This window comes from Sus scrofa, chromosome 7 (assembly GCF_000003025.6).
Source record: "Sus scrofa isolate TJ Tabasco breed Duroc chromosome 7, Sscrofa11.1, whole genome shotgun sequence".
NCBI lineage: Eukaryota > Metazoa > Chordata > Mammalia > Artiodactyla > Suidae > Sus > Sus scrofa.
Genome location: NC_010449.5, coordinates 31,381,883 through 31,398,763, shown reverse-complemented (window position 1 = coordinate 31,398,763; position 16,881 = coordinate 31,381,883). Strand labels below are relative to the sequence as shown.

The 16,881-nt window shown below is 45.0% G+C and overlaps 1 long non-coding RNA gene across 2 annotated transcripts; it reads right to left on the bottom strand.

The window, feature by feature from the left end:
• Positions 1,514-14,779, bottom strand: LOC110261508. Of its 2 annotated transcripts, XR_002345680.1 has the most exons (4): positions 14,060-14,779; positions 12,779-12,861; positions 2,024-2,134; positions 1,514-1,553 (listed from the first exon to the last, which is right to left on the bottom strand). It is a non-coding gene; the product is annotated as an uncharacterized LOC110261508 (long non-coding RNA). The 2 variants fall into 2 exon arrangements; XR_002345679.1 differs by lacking the exon at positions 1,514-1,553 and having other exon boundaries at positions 1,577-2,134.

Below are 16,881 nucleotides of genomic sequence, written 5' to 3'. Positions count from 1 at the left end.
TTTATATCTTGTATCTCTTTGGTCAGGGTTTCCTGTAAGTTATCCCTCTTTGCCTCCAGTTTATTCCCAATGTCTTGCATCATCTTCAGCATCAACAGCCTAAGATCTTTTTCCTGGAGACTAAGAATCTCCTCATCGCTTAGCTGTTTTTCTGGGTTTTTTCCTTTCTCCCTCATCTGAGTTATAGTTCTCTGTCTTTTCATTTTGATAGGTTTTTGGGGTGGTTTCCTTTTTACAGATACAAGAGTTGTAGCCTCTCTTACCTCTGGTGTCTGCCCCCCTTGTGGCTGAGAGAATTCAGCAACACTAAACTAGCCTTACAACAAATACTAAAGGAACTTCTCTAGGCAGAAAAGAAAAGACAGCAACAGGAAAAAAAAAATTCCACAAATGACAAGGCTCACCAGTAAGGTATATATACAGTAAAGATATGAAATCATCCATGTACGATTATACCACCAAAATCAGAAATCATGAGAAGAGGTGGGTACAAATGCAGGACACTGGAGATGAACTTGCAATTAAGAGAACAACTTAAAACAATCTCATATACATATAGACTCATATCAAAACTTCAGAATAACTGCAAACCAAAAATCTACAATTAATACACAAACAAGGAATCTCTGGAGAAGAAATATATCTCATAGTAAATAAGTGCATAATCTACCATGAAGGGGGTCATTTGACATCATTCTTGGAATGCTGAAGTCTTCTTACATCTGATTCTGATTTCCTCTCCATCAAAGAATTTATGATAATTATAATGAAATAATACAAGTGTACAATTAAATAATATAGGTCTACAATTGTACTATTAATAACCATTTCTCTCCATGGTACAATGTAAAGTCTATAATGTCTTGTTTATCACATTACCTAGAATGGTGTAATGCCTTTATTGAAGAATCAATGAGATGTAACAAATTGTGAGGACATATTTATATAGTTACACTGTTTTTTAACCAGCTTATGCATTTTATATTTTACTTATTTTCAGAGGGTGTATTATTTTTGTTATGCTTACCAGTTAAGTTATTGTTTTTATTATGCTATATAAAATATTTAATGGTATATATGGCTTTCTTCTTTATAAATTTTAGTTGTATAATACACTCAATTTTAATATAATGCTAATTGTTAAAGAAAAATTGAAATGTAATAGATAATACTAAATAGTAAAGATGAAAGCCATACAAAATGGGATAAAATATAGAATAAATTTCCTATTTGTCTCAGCATATTTTCCATTCCACTTCTCCAGAGGGAGACACTTAATCTGTTTCTTAAGATCTATGATATAATAATATGTTTGAATGTAATTGCGTTTAAATATATGTATTTTATTTTGTAAAAAAAAATTAAAGAATAGGCATTCTTCCTAAACCATGCAAACCAATCACTAAAAAAAAAAAAAAAAAAAAGAACAGTGCTGAGGAGTTCCTGTGGCTCTAGCAGGTTAAGGATCCAGCATTGTCACTGCAGCAGCTCAGGTTGCTGCTGTGGCATGGGTTTGATCCCTGCCTGGCAACTTTCACATGTCATGGGCAAGGCTAAAACAAAACAAAACAAAAAAACAGTGCTGAGTATGTTAACTTGGTATATAGAATATTTTAAATGAGGGTAAAATTGAATGAATGGTTGAATGAAAAATGACTGCTATAATGTGACTTCAGTTCTTTCCCTCTCATTTTACATTTACTTAGAGCTCTCTTTTACTATAAGCCACCTCAAATCTTTTCAGGTAGTAGATAGGTTTTTATACGCAATAAATCAGAGCATTGAAAATAAGGGCCCTGGAGTTCCCTGGTGGCCTAGTAGTTAAGGACTTGGCATTGTCACCACTATGACTCAGGTTACTGCTCAGTCTCGGGTTTGATCCCTAGCCCAGGAATTTTTGCATGCCATGGGTGAGGCAAAAGAAAAGAAAAGCAAAGAAAAGGGGGGAGGGGAGGAGAAGGGGGAGGGAAGGAAAGAAGGAAGGAAGGGAAAATAATGGACCCAAAATAGAAAGGACACTGACCTGTCTAGTTAAGCCACAGGGAGGCGACACCAGAACTACTTTTCTTAGGAAAGTCACCTCCCACGTCAGTTTAATCCAATCCAAGATTCATGCATTCGTTTCCTGTGGCTGCTGTAACAAATTATCACAAATTTACCAGCTTAAAACAACAGAAGCGTACTCCCTTACAGTTCTGGAGGCCCTGGAGGAGAATCTGTTCCATGTGGCTTTCAGCTGCATCACTCCAATCTTACCGGCCAGCACTTAAAATCTCCCTTTGATCCATCTTCACATCACCTTTGTCTTTATCAAATCTTCTTTGCATCCCTCTTATAAGAATATTATGGGAGTTCCGTCGTGGCTCAGTGGTTAACAAATCTGACTAGGAACCATGAGGTTGCGGGTTTGATCCCTGGCCTCACTCAGTGGGTTGGGGATCCGGCTGTTGCTGTGAGCTGTGGTGTAGGTCATAGATGCGGCTTGGATCCCAAGTTGCTGTGGCTCTGGCGTGGGCCGGTGGCTATAGCTCCGATTAGACCCCTCGCCTGGGAACCTCCATATGCTGTGGGTGTGGCCCTAGAAAAGACGGAAAAAAAAAAAAAAGAATATTACGTGCGAGCACTCAGAGACCATCTGGATAATCCACGTTAATCACTCCACCTCGGAGTTACCCTCGTGGTGCAGTGGTTAATGAATCCGACTAGGAACCATGGGGTTTCGGGTTTGGTCCCTGCCCTTGCTCAGTGGGTTAACGATCCGGCATTTCCGTGAGCTGTGGTGTAGGTTGCAGACGCGGCTCGGATCCCGCGTTGCTGTGGCTCTGGCGTAGGCCAGTGGCTACAGCTCCGATTGGACCTCTAGCCTGGGAACCTCCATATGCCGCGGGAGCAGCCCAAAGAAATAGCAAAGGCAAAAAAAAAAAAAAAAAGTGGGCAGAGGCGCTGAAAAGGCAGTTTTCCAAAGAGGACATAACGACGGCCAACAGGTACATGAAAAGATGCTTGACATCACTCATCAGGGACAAGCACATCAAAACCACAATAAGCTATCACCTCCCACCTGTCAAAATGGCCATCATCAAAAAGATCCAACCTAACAAGTGGAGGACGTGGAGAAAAGGGAATTCCTCTGCACTGCTGGTGGGAATGTAAAGTGGTGCGGCCACAAAAAATTAAAAATAGAACTACGATATGAGACAGCAATTCCATGCCTGCGTATTTTTCCAAAGAAAACAAAACCACCTGTTCAAAAAGGTACATGCAGGAGTTCCTGTCATGGCTCAGCAGGTTAAGAATCTAACTAGTATCTATGAGGATGCAGGTCCAATCCCTGGCCTCGCTCAGTGGGTTAAGGATCCGGCCTTGCCACAGACTGCAGCATAGCTCACAGATGTGGCTCAGATCTGGCAATGCTGTGGCCATGGTGTAGGCCAGTAGCTATAGCTCCAATTTGACTTCTAGCCTGGGAACTTCCATATGCCAAGGGTGTGGTCATAAAAAAAAGAAAAAAAAAAAAGACACATGCAACATGCGTCCTATGTTTGTTACAGTACTATTTACAGTAGCCAAGATAGGGGAGAAACCTAAGTGCCCATCAATATCAATAGATGAATGGATAAAGATGTGGTATATATGTATGTGTGTGTATGTATACATACATATATATATATGCATAATGGAATATTACTCAGCCATAAAAAAGAACGAAACCTTGCCATTTGCAACAACATGGATGGACCTAGAGGGCATCATGCTAAGTGAAATAAGTCTAAAAAACAAAACAAACAAACATAACAGAAACAGAGTCATAGATTCAGAGAACAAATAGGTGGTAGCCAAAGGCGGTGTGGTAGGGAATGAGTGAAATAGGTAAAGGGAATTAAGAGGTACAAACTTCCAGCTCCAAAGTAAAGGAGTCACGGGGCTGAAATGTACAGTGTGGGGAATACAGTCGATAATTATGTAACACCTTTGTATGGCGACAGGTGGGGAGCATTCTGTAATGCATAGACATACTGAATCACTATGTTGTACACCAGGAACTCATACAGTGTCACTCAATTATACTTCAAAAAAAATTATGACGGGGCGTTCCTTTGTGGCACAGCAGGTTAAGTATCCGACATTGTCACCGCAGCAGCTTGGGTTCAATCCCGGCCTCAGAAACTTCTACCTGCCTCAGGTGTGCCCAAAACAAACAAATAATATATATATATATATATGATTGGAGTGGAAGGGCAGTGAATTAGGTGCTAAACCCTAAACACTTCAAGGATTCAGGAGTAACCAGGGGTGGGTGGATATCTGCAGCAACAGTTCCACTACACAGCAGGAGATTTAGAGCTGGGGTGGGGGAAGAGGGAAGAGTCTGGAAGCACAGCAAGGAGATCACCGACCCCACCCCCTGCCCAGGGGCAGGAGGAGGGATCGACAGAAGACAGTCACCATTTGAGCTAGGGGTAGGGAAAGCAGTGTCCCCAGGGAGATCCAGTTTTCCAGAAGAGCTAGAAGGTGAAGGAACTGTCCACAGAAGACAAATCCTAGGGCCCTGCCCAGGCCTGTGTTTGGAGGGGCTCGGTGGAGGGTTTTAGCATCAGGGGGTGGGAGACAGGATGGGAGAAGCAGAAGTGGGGCCAGATGGGGATTAGATGCAGGGAGACGGCTGACCAGGGACCATAAACAGGGATAAAGGGTGTAATGAGATTAGTCCTGGCCTCTGCAGCAGAACCTGGTGGGGCTAAGGGGCTGGTGAGGCTGTCAGGGAGAAGAGCAGAGTGCAGAGAAATGTATTAAACATACAATGCAGAAACAATCCTGCATTGGGGGGAGGTATCTTGCCAGCTGCTTATAGTAAACATTTCAAATCTGACCAAAGACGTGGGGGAGATGGACTTTTCCAGAACTCTGACTCCTACCAAGAATGGTCAAGAAAATGAACAATTCGGTGAAAAAGAAGAGAGCACAACAACAGATCCCAATACAGATTTGATTTCACATATAACAATAGTGGAGGAGTTCCCTGGTGGCTCAGTGGGTTAAGTATCTGGCATTGTCACTTCTGTGGCTCAGGTTCAATCCCTGGCCGAGGAACTTCCACAGGCCACAGTTACAGGAAAAAACAAGCAAACAATGGTAAAATTTCAATTCAGTGAGGAAAGAATGGTACTTTATGTAATAAATGATGCTGGATCAACTGGAATCCCACCAGGAAGAAAATGAGATAGAACCCTTACCTCTCGCCATAATCAAATAAAAAATAAATTTCCAATGGTTTAAATGCATATATGAAAACAATATTCAGATTAAATAAAATATATATTCCCAAAAATATTTTAAACCAGACCAGAAAGCCAGAAACTACAGGAAAAAAAGGGAGACACACTTAATTACAAAGAAAAAAAAAAACTGTGACTCGTTCAAGGCAAAAGATACCTCAGCCAAGATCAAAGGGAATTAATAGAATAAGAAATCGTTTGAAATTCATGTGCGAGATAAGTTAACATCTATATTGTACAAAGAGCCCCTACTACAAACTGACAAGAAAAAGACAATCCACTAGAAAAAAAGGAAAAAGAGAAAGCTCATGGAAGAGCATGCCAAGCATCTAATAAGCATATGACAAGATGCTGAGTCTCACTGGTTGTCAGGAAAATGTAAATTAAGGTAATAGGGTGCTAACACTTGCTACACTTAGATCAACCAAAAAAGAAAAACACAAACGATACCTGATGTCCGTGGGAATATGGGAGAAAGGCGTCTACTCTCATTCATTCCTGATGAAAATGTGTTGTATTACAGCCTTTTATGGAAAATAATCTGGAAATATCGATTGAAACTGAAACATACACACCCTTTAACCTAGCAATTCACACCTGGGTGTCAACCCACTTAAAAATAAAAGCAATAAAAGCAAGAGCATACAAGGCCGGATATGTGCCATAAAGAACATTTATGGTCGAACTAACGGTGAAAACAAAACAAGACAAAGCTGAAAAACAGAGGGAAAGCAGTAAGTGAATGAATGGTGGGGCATCCACGCTATGGGATATTACAGCCGTTGAAAAGGATGAATTAGGAGTTTCTGTTGTGATGCAGTGGGAACAAATCTGACTAGGAACCATGAGGATGCAGGTTCGATCCCTGGCCTTGCTCAGTGGGTTAAGGATCCAGCGTTGCCGTGAACTGTGGTGTAGGTCCCAGATGAGGCTCAGATCTGGCGTTGCTGTGGCTCTGGCGAAGGCTGTCAGCTGTAGCTCTGATTCTACCTCTAGTCTGGGAACCTCCATATGCTGCAGATGTGGCCCTAAAAAGAAAAAATAAGGATGAATTAATCACTTTAAATGGAATATAACCCATAAAAATTCTGAATCACTGTTTTACAACTAAAACTAATCTAATGCTATAAATCAACTATATCTCAATTTTAAGAAAGGATGAATTAGAACTATGCTAATTGGTGTGAAGAATTAAGTTAAATAAGCAAGTAAAAGAGATGTGGGAATTCCCATTGCGGCTCAGCAGGTTAAGAACTTGACTAGTATCCACAAGGAGGCAGGTTCGATCCCTGGCCTCACTCAGTGGGTTAAGAGTCTGGTGTTGCCATGAGCTGTGGTGTAGGTCGCAGACACAGCTCAGATCTGGCATTGCTGTGGTCTAAGCCAGCAGCTGTAGCTCCGATTCAACCCCTAGCCTGGAAACTTCCACCTACCACAGGTGTGGCCCTAAAAAGACCAAAAAAAAAAAAAAAAAAAAAAAGTGTATATAACATGGTCATATTTTTATATTTGAATAGTGACAAGATAATCCTATTTTCAGCTCCAGTTTCAGTGATTTTGGGGGGTTTTTTGGGTTTTTTTGTCTTTTGTCCTTTTCAGGACCACATCTGTGGTATATGGAGGTTCCCAGGCTAAGGGTCTAATCAGAGCTGTAGCTGCCGGCCTACACCAGAGCCACAGCAACACGGGATCTGAGCCATGTCTTCGGCCTACACCACAGCTCATGGTAATGCCAGATCCTTAACCCACTGATCAAGGCCTGGGATCGAACCTGCAACCTCATGGTTCCTAGTCAGATTCATTTCCATTGCACCACGACGGGAACTCCCAGTTTCGGTGTTTTTACATGTGATTCTATCAATAAGTAGCGAGTCTGGAAGGACATGTACCAGAGTGTAAACACTGGTTTTCTGGGGAAAGAAAATGAAAAGAAGCAAGCAAGTTAAAAATGTGTAAGCAGGAGTTCCCATCGTGGCTCAGTGGTTAGCAAATCCAACTAGCAACCATGAAGTTGCGGGTTCGATCCCTGGCCTCACTCAGTGGGTTAAGGATCCTGCCGTGAGCTGTAATGTAGGTCGCAGACTCGGCTCAGATCCCGCATTGCTGTGGCTCTGGCGTAGGTCAGCGGCTACAGGTCCGATTAGACCCCTAGCCGTGGGTGTGGCCCTAGAAAAGGCAAAAAGACAAAAAAGAAAAAGAAAAAAGTGTGAGCAGTGGAGTTCCCTTCGTGGCTCAGTGGAAATGAATCTATGAGAACGCAGGTTCAAGCCCTGACCTTGCTCAGTGGGTTAAGGAGCCAGAGTTGCTGTGAACTGTGGTGTAGGTCAAAGACACGGCTCAGATCTGGCGTTGCTGTGGCTGTGGTGTAGGCTGGAAGCTGTAGCTCTGATTTGACCCTTGGTCTGGAAACCTCCATATGCCACCAGTGCAGCCCTCAAAAGACAAAAAAAAAAAAAAAAAAAGTGTAAGCAGTGATGTGATGGGCACCCAGCAAGAAAGCAGATAAAGGGAGGGAGTGCCAAGATCTTCAAATGCCACAGAGAAGGCAGGTAAGACAAAGACTGAAACTGTCACCAAAATTTAGTGACAGGGATGTCTACATGCTTTGAGTAGAGCAGTTTTAGTAACACACAGGCATCTGAAGCTACCTGGCAGAGTGCAGGGGAGCATAAATGGGCTAAGAGAAGAGCCCGTCTGGTAGATGCACGGGTGGGTAAGGATGGTTTGAATACGATGTCAACATGAAACCATGTGAAGGGCTACATGGTTTTTCAAATTTACGTATGCATAGGCAAGCATAAAAAGTTGAAATCAGGAGTTCCCGTTGTGGCTCAGCAGTTATCGAACCTGACTAATATCGATGAGGATGCAGTTTCAATCCCTGGCCTTGCTCAGGTTAAGGATCCGGCGTTGCCATGAGCTGTGGTGTAGGTCAGAGACGCAGCTCAGATCTGGCGTTGCTGTGGCTGTGGTATAGGCGGGAGCTACAGCTCCAATCTGACCCCTAGCCTGGGAACCTCCGTATGCCCCAGGTATGGCCCTAAAAGGACAAAAAAAAAAATTTTTTTTTTTTTAAATCAACGAGTTCCCACTGTGCCCAGCAGGTTAAGAACCTGACATAGTGTCCATGAGGATTCGGGTTCGATCCCTGGCCTTGTTCAGTGTGTTAAGGATCTGGCGTTGCCACAAGCTGCAGTGTAGGTTGCAGATGTGGCTCAGATCTGGCATGGCTGTGGCTGTGGTATAGGCCGGCAGCTGCAGCTCTGATTCGACCCCAAGCCTGGGAACTTACATATGCCAAGGCAGCAGCAGCAGCCCAAAGAAATAGCAAAAAGACAAAAAAAAAAAAAAAAGAAAGAAAGAATAATAAGGAGTTCCTGTCGTAGCTCAGTGGTTAACGAACTCAACTAATATTCTCGAGGACTCAGATTCGATCCCTGGCCTTGCTCAGTGGGTTAAGGATCCAGCGTTGTTGTGAGCTGTGATGTAGGTCGCAGACATGGCTCAGATCCTGCTTTGCTGTGGCTTCAGTGTAGGCTGGTGGCTACAGCTCCACTGGACTCCTAGCCTGGGAACCTCCATATGCTATGGGTGCAGCCCTAAAAAAGACAAAAGACCAAAAAAAAAAAAAAAAAAAAGGAATAATAAAGAGTTTCCTTGTGGCTTAGTGGGTTAAAGACCTGGCTTGTTGCTGCTGTGGCGTGGGTTCCATCACTGGCCTGAGAAGTTCGGCATGCCACAGGCTCAGCCAAAAAGGAAAAAAAAAGAGACTGATAAATAATTGCATTTGTACAACACTCTAAAACAGGCAAGATGATACCACTGTGTTTAGGAAAGCCTACTCAGGCTGAAAATGATCAAGGGAAGCCATGACTTGACTGCACAGAAGTCAGGGCGGTGGTTCCATGAAGAGGAGGAAGGGATGGGGCTTTGAGACTCTAACAGTGTTCTATTTCCTGATCTTATAAGGTTATATGGGAGCTGACTTTGTAATAATACAATAACTTGTACATTTATGTTGTATGCTTTTTTCCTCTGTGTTCACATAAAGATTTTTTTTTTTTTTTTGGAGTTCCAGTCGTGGCTCAGCAGAAACGAATCTGACTAGCATCCATGAGGACGAAGGTTCAATCCCTGGCCTTGCTCAGTGGGTTAAGGATCTGGTGTTGCCATGAGCTGTGGTGTAGGTCGCAGATGCGGCTCACATCTGGCGTTGCTGTGGATGTGGCGTAGGCCAGCAGCTATAGCTCCAATTTGATCCCTAGCCTGAGAACCTCCATATGCCCTGGTTGTGGTCCTAAGAAGATTTTTAAAAGGGGGGGTGAGGGTGGGGTTTTTTAGGGCCACACCCAAGGCATATGGAGGTTCCCAGGCTAGGGGTCAAATCAGAGCTACAGCTGCCGGCCACAGCCATAGCAATGCCAGATCTGAGCCACATCTGTGACCTATACCACCACTTATAGCAATGCCAGATCCTTAACTCACTGAGCGAGGCCAGGGTTCGAACCTGAGTCCTCATGGATGCTAGTCAGATTCGTTTCCGCTGAGCTACAATGGAAACTCCTCACATAAAGATTTTAAGGAGTTCCCTAGTGGCCTAGCAGTTAAGGATCCAGCACTGTCACTGCTGTGGCTCGGGTTGGATCTCTGGCCCAGGAACTTCTTTCTGCCTGATATGGACGTGGCCAAAAAGAAAAAAGATTTTAGGGAAAATAACATCCTGTGTATTCTGATGAGCAACCACATAAGTCTCCCCTCATCTAGAGCCTCAGAGAAGCAGAAGTGTCATAGCCGTGTCTGTTTCGGGTAACAGAATCCAACCTTGACTCGAGGATCTCATATCCACTCACAGTTTCAGGAATGGCTGGCTCCAGACACTCCAACAAGATTATTAGGAACCTCCCCCCTTTGTTCAGCTTTTCACTATTCTGCAGGCTCTCGACCCCAGGACAGTCCCTGACAAGTCCAGGCTATGTCCTGCCAGGTGAGCCGCATGAGCAGAAAGAAAAGGTCCCCTTTTTCAGAGTCTCAGCCACAGTGCTGCACTGACTCTCCTTGGACTGGCCAGGGTCACATCCTGCCCTGACCAGTTGCTGTAGCCAAGGGTCTGAAATATGATCGCCCAGAGGTGAGCCTCACCCGAATCATATTCTCCATATGGGGGGAAATTAATTTTCATCCAAGGAAAAGGTAGGTGTCATTACCAACAGAAAAGGGAAGAGATGCTTAAGCGGAACAGTGGGCATCAAGGGGCCAGAAGCCCCAGGGAGGTCCGAGGAGAGATGTGGTGCAACAAAGCGGGCACGGGGTCAGGGGAAGGGACTGTCACTAGAAAGTGGGATGTCTGAACTGTCATTGCAGAGGTGGAGCAGTTTCTGGTGATGACAGGGTCTGAGGTGTGGCCTTGGCGGTGGGTGGCAGGGCTGTCAAGGAGCCAAGACACCAGGGTGCTGGAGGCACCAGAGCCCATGCCCAAGTCCCCATTAGCAAGGGTGGAACCCTAATAAAATGTGGTCACACGTGATCACTCTCAGAAGGGTATCTAACAGGAGACACAACCCAACAGCAAAGTAATTAACAAGAAATTTCATTCTTTAGTCACAGCTCTCAAGGGACTGAGAGGAAATCATATACACAGTTCACAGCCACACTAATTAAAATCCCCTTTCCTGGAACCCTCCTACACTGCTGGTGGGGATTAAACTGGTACAACCACTATGGAAAAACAGTACAGAGATTCCTCAGAAAACTAAAAATAGAACTACCAGCAATCTCCCTCCTGGGCATCTATCCAGACAAAACTGTAATTCAAAAAGATACATGCAGGAGTTCCCATCGTGGCGCAGTGGTTAACGAATCCGACTAGGAACCATGAGGTTGCAGGGTCGATCCCTGGCCTTGCTCAGTGGGTTAAGGATCCGGCGTTGCCGTGAGCTGTGGTGTAGGTTGCAGACGCGGCTCGGATCCCGAGTTGCTGTGGCTCTGGTGTAGGCCGGTGGCTAAAGCTCCGATTAGACCCCTAGCCTGGGAACCTCCATATGCCGCAGGAAGCAGCCCTAGAAAAGGCAGAAAGACCAAAAAAAAAAAAGATACATGCAGGGAGCTCCCATTGTGGCCCAACAGAAACGAATCTGACTAGTATCCATGAGGATGTGGGTTCAATCTCTGACCTTTCTCAGTGGGTTAAGGATCCAGTGTTGCCCTGAGCTGTGGTATAGGCTGGCAGCTGTAGCTCCAATTCAACCCCTAGCCTGGGAACTTCTATGTGCTGCAGGTGCGGCCCTAAAAAGCAAAAAAAAAGCATGCAGGAGTTCCCGCTGTGGCGCAATGAGATTGGCAGTGTCTTAGGAGTGCTGGAACTCAGGTTCAAACCTTGGCCTGGCCCAGTGGGTTAATGATCTGGTGTTACCACAGCTTCAGCTTAGGTCTCAACTGTGGCCCAGATCTGATCCCTGGACCATATGCTACCGGGCAGCCCACAAAAAAAAAAAAAAAGATACATGCACCCATGTGTTCCTAGCAGCACTGTTCACAACAGCCAAGACAAGGAAACAACCTAAATGTCCATCAACAGATGAATGGATTAAGAAGATGTGGGGCGTTCCCGTCGTGGCGCAGTGGTTAACGAATCCGACTAGGAACCATGAGGTTGCAGGGTCGATCCCTGGCCTTGCTCAGTGGGTTAAGGATCCGGCGTTGCCGTGAGCTGTGGTGTAGGTTGCAGACGCGGCTCGGATCCCGCGTTGCTGTGGCTCTGGCGTAGGCCGGTGGCTGCAGCTCCGATTGGACCCCTAGCCTGGGAACCTCCATATGCCGCGGGAGCGGCCCAAGAAATAGCAACAACAACAACAAAAAAAACAAAAGACAAAAAAAAAAAAAAAAAAAAAAGAAGATGTGGTACTTTTGTTAACCTCACAAGTTCCCAAGCCCCTTTCCCTGAGAGATTGGTATTCAGTGCCTGACCTGAGGCCCAGGAATTTGGAATGTTCAAAAGAGCCCCAGGTGAGTTTTGGAGTTCCCATCAGGGCGCAGCAGAAACTAATCTGACTAGGAACCATGAGGTTGCGGGTTCAATCCCTGGCCTTGCTCAGTGGGTTAAGGATCCTGCATTGCCATGAGCTGTGGTGTAGGTTGCAGACGCAGCTCAGATCCTGCGTTGCTGTGGTGTAGGCTGGCAGCTGTAGCTCCAATTTGACCCCTGGTCTGGGAACTTCCATATGCTGCAGGTATGGCCCTAAAATGAAAAAAAAAAAAAAAAGAGAGAGAGCGAGAGAGAGAGCCTCAGGTGATTTTTATCCCCAAACAGATTTAGGAATCTCAGGGCCTGAGGATGTCCAAAGGACCTTGCAGCTGAGACCTATGAGGCTAATCTGAGACTCTGAAATTCCTAGTTGCCAGTTACCAAAACCACCTTACTTTCCTAAAGGAGGGTAATGGTAACCACCACAGAGCTGTTTCATTAAGTAAACGGAAGTGAAAGAAAATAAGGCTTTAGCATTTACCTAATAACATCTTTGTGTTATTCCCAGTCATCCTCTGCTTCAGCTTGGCTGGTCCTCTGGGGAGCATGTATTCCTACCGCCACCTGGTGGTGAGATTAAGTCAGTGCATGCACATAGCCATTTCCCTTTTCTGAGCCCTACCCTGCCCCAACTCCCGCCCAAACCTTTCCATCTCAGGCTCACCCTATTCAGAAGCCTCAAGTCCCTCCGTGAGAGTGGAAGATCAAGTTGGGAGGGCCTGGGTTCTGAGGGTCTCAGCAGCCCCAAGAATCCATTCCACAGCCTCAATCCAGTATGGTGAGTCACTGGCATCCATCTGCCACCCTGGCTGGTCCTGCCCAGGCCTGACCCTGCATGAGGCCTGGTCTGCCCTGGCCTCTCCTTAGCAGTAAGGATGGAGCTGAATGCCAGCTCTGTGCCAGGGGCCCTACAGACATCATCTCGTTCGGCTCTCACACAAAGTAGAAGGTCTTACACCTTTTCCATAGATGAGAAAATTGAGGCTCAGAGAAGTTAAGTGACTGGCACAAAATCACACAGCTTGCAATGGCAGAGCCAGGTCTCAACTGCACGTGGATCTTAAACCACAGCTATTTCCACTAAGATACAAGGTGTCTAAGCTAATGATTTCCCCACCTTGGCTGGACACCGAATTCACCTGGGGAGCCTTAACTACAAATGCCTGGGCTCCAGGGCAGAGATTCTGGTTAATTGGTCTAAAATGCAGCTTGAGCACTGCGGTTTTGTGAAGCTCCCCTAAGTATTCTCGTGGGCAGCCAGTAGGAACCACTGCTCTGAACCCACACATTCTGTTTTCTGTTTAAGGCTCTGCTCTCTGCTCTGAGAGTAACATCAGACTTCTCATAAGCGAACTGAGCCCAGATATTCTGCTCCCCCGGGACTCGAGGTGCAATAGAGGGCCAGAGTGCCATGGGACAGTCTCCAGCCTGGAGCAGGAGACCTGGAGAGTGGAGGGTGTGCTCCCTGGCCCATTCTGGAGCGAGGCCTGTGGATGTGAAACCCCCAGTTCTGCTGCGTCCTGGCTGTGTGGCCTTGGGCAAATGACTTCACTTTTCTGTGAAGTTGCCTCCTATGGAAAACGTATGAAAGTAGCATCAACCGCGTAAAATGGCTGTGAGCCTTAAACGAGCTAATACAGAAAAAACACTTGGAACAATGCCCGGAAGCCAGCAAGCTCCCAGTAAATGTTACAACCACTGGTGCTGCTATTACTGTTATTATTCCTGACTCTGACAATAGCTTGCCATGTAGACTACTCACCATTCTTTCCGGAGTAGCAGAAACCTTCTTTTCCTTTTTAGACCTGCTAGTCTATAGCAGCAAATACAGAGAGCTCCGCCCACAGGCAGGCACATGACTCGAGGTGGCCAATCAGAGTACCGCATCCTCTTGGCCGGAAGCCCTTCAGTCCAGGGGAAAGCAAGGGACCCAGGTGGAGCCAGGCAGGCCCCCACTTGAGGGACTTGATGAGGTCAGGGAATCATCAAAGGTTATCTTTCCCTCTAACGCAGAGGAAAGCAGAGAGGGTGAGAGACAAGAATGCCTTTCAGGCTCCTGGGTACCACCATGCCTGAGGTGGCAATGTATCTAGCTGGCCAGTTCAGGAAGTAATCTGTTCCTTTTTGAACTTATGATAGTTTTCATTTTACTGCTGTCACCTGTCATCAGCAGAGTCCTACTTGGCTTTAGATTGAGTTCATAGTCCCGGCTCACCGCCAGGGATTCAGCCGAGATGATGTCCAGGAAGTGGCTTCTTAAGTGGAGGTTGGATCCTGGAGGCAACTCTCAAATCACATTAATTGCCCATAAATGAAAATCATACACAGAAAAATTGCCCTTGACAATCCCTCAGAGATTGAGAGGACTAGAGAAATATAATAAACAGTGCAGAGTGTTTTTCTGGACCTATAAGTGTCATTACACATTTTTTTTTTTTCTGCTTTTTAGGGCCACACCTTTGGCATATGGAAGTTCCCAGGCTAGGGGTTGAATAGGAGCTACAGAGGCTGGCCTATGCCACACAGAGCAGCGCCAGATCCAAGTCGCATCTGTGACCAACACCACAGCTCAAGGCAATGCCAGATCCCCAACCTACTGAGCAAGGCCAGGGATCGAACTCACATCCTCATCGATACTAGTCGGCTTGGTTTCCATGGTGTGGCAATGGGAACTCCCCATTACACAATTTTCAAAGGCTTCTTAGCACCCACCCATGCATATGAGCATTAAACGTCATCTTCAGTAGGACCCAAACATAACTTCCCAGTTGTAAAAATTAGCATTAGTTTTAATTACAAGTAAAAGAAAATCTCCATGTTGCAGTGACCTCAGCAAGACGGGTTTGTTTTCTTTTTTTTTTTTCCCCTCCGTCTCACTCTCAAATCAAGGCTTCTAGCTACTTACTCCACAGTCACAGCTCATATTCCTGAGGTTACTCATGGTCCAAGATGGCTGCTAGAGCTCCAGCCATTAGGTCCTCTTGCCAGTCAGTGGGAAGAAAAAAGTAACCAAGAAGCGTGCACCTCTTCTGTAAAAGGACCCTTCCCGATAGCCAGAATTTGGCTATGTGGCTGCAAGGAAAGCTGGGAAATGTCTTTTTGTGTGTGTCCATATGCTCAGCTACAAATCAGGGACTTTATTATTAAGAAATAAGACATATTAGAAGACAAGCAGGTGCTTTCAGAGCATTATCTCTCCCCCTAAGAAGGACCTCAGTTTTGAATCTTATATCATCAGACTATACTATTCTTTGGAGTTCCCATTGTAGTTCAGCAAGCTAAGAACCTGACATAGTGTTTGTGAGGATGTGGGTTCAATCCCTGGCCTCGCTCAGTGGGTTAAGGATCTGCATTGCTGTGGCTTTGGCATAAGCCTGCGGCTGCAGCTCTGATTCAACCCCTGGCCTGGGGAATTCCACATGCCTTGGGTTCGGCCCTCAAAAGACAAAAAAGAAAAAAAGTAACTAATTCAACTTTTTAATTAAAATTATTTTTTGGAGTTCCCACTGTGACACAGTGGGTTGAGACTCTGACTACAGCAGTTCAGGTTGTTGTGGAGGCATGGGTTCTGTCCCTGGCCAGGGAACTTCCATGTGCTGCAGGTGCAGCCATAAAAAATAAAATAAAATGAAATAAATTTTTTAAATAAATAAAATTATTTCTCATGTAGTTTTGAAGAGTGACTTTTCTTCTAACATATTCAAAATTATGTGTTAAAATTTAAGGAGTTCCTGCTGTGGCACAGTGGAATCAGTGGCCTCTCTGGAGCTGGGACACAATTTCCATCCTGGCCAGCACAGTGGGTTAAGGATCTGGTGTTGCCACAGCTGCATAGGTCACAACTGTGGCTTGGATCTGATCCCTAGCCTGGGAACGCCATATGCCTCGGGAAGGCCAAAAAAAGAAAGAAAAAAAAATGTAAAGGCAAATATAGTTAACACTTATTAAATATCCAAATTTTAAACAAATGGCTTGAGAAATTTTCTTTTTTTTTTTTTTTATTTTATTTTCCCACTGTACAACAAGGGGGTCAGGTTATCCTTACATGTATACATTACAATTACAGTTTTTCCCCCACCATTTCTTCTGTTGCAACATGAGTATCTAGACATAGTTCTCAATTGAGAAATTTTCTGTTTTAATTTTTTGTCTTTTTAGAGCTGCACCCAAGGCATATGGAAGTTCCCAGGCTAGGGGTGGAATTAGAGCTGCCATTGCCACAGCCACAGCAACACCAGATCCGAGCCACATCTTCTACCTACACCGCAGCTTGTGGCAACACTGGATGCTTAACCCACTAAGCAAGGCCAGGAATGGAACACTCATCCTCATGGATACTAGTTGGGTTCTTAACCCGATGAGCCACCAGGGAACCCCTGGGGCTTCTTTTATCCATCTTATACTATTTTTAGAAAAACTAAACTGTTCTCAAAATAGCATCCAATATCCCACGAGTTGCCCACAAGTTTTGCTTCACGAGTTATGTCCACACCTACTTATGCACAAGTTTAAGTCATGTCAATTCTTCAATATTGTAAAGCTGCCATGTTCAACTGTTATGAAGACAGTACTGATTCATGAGAA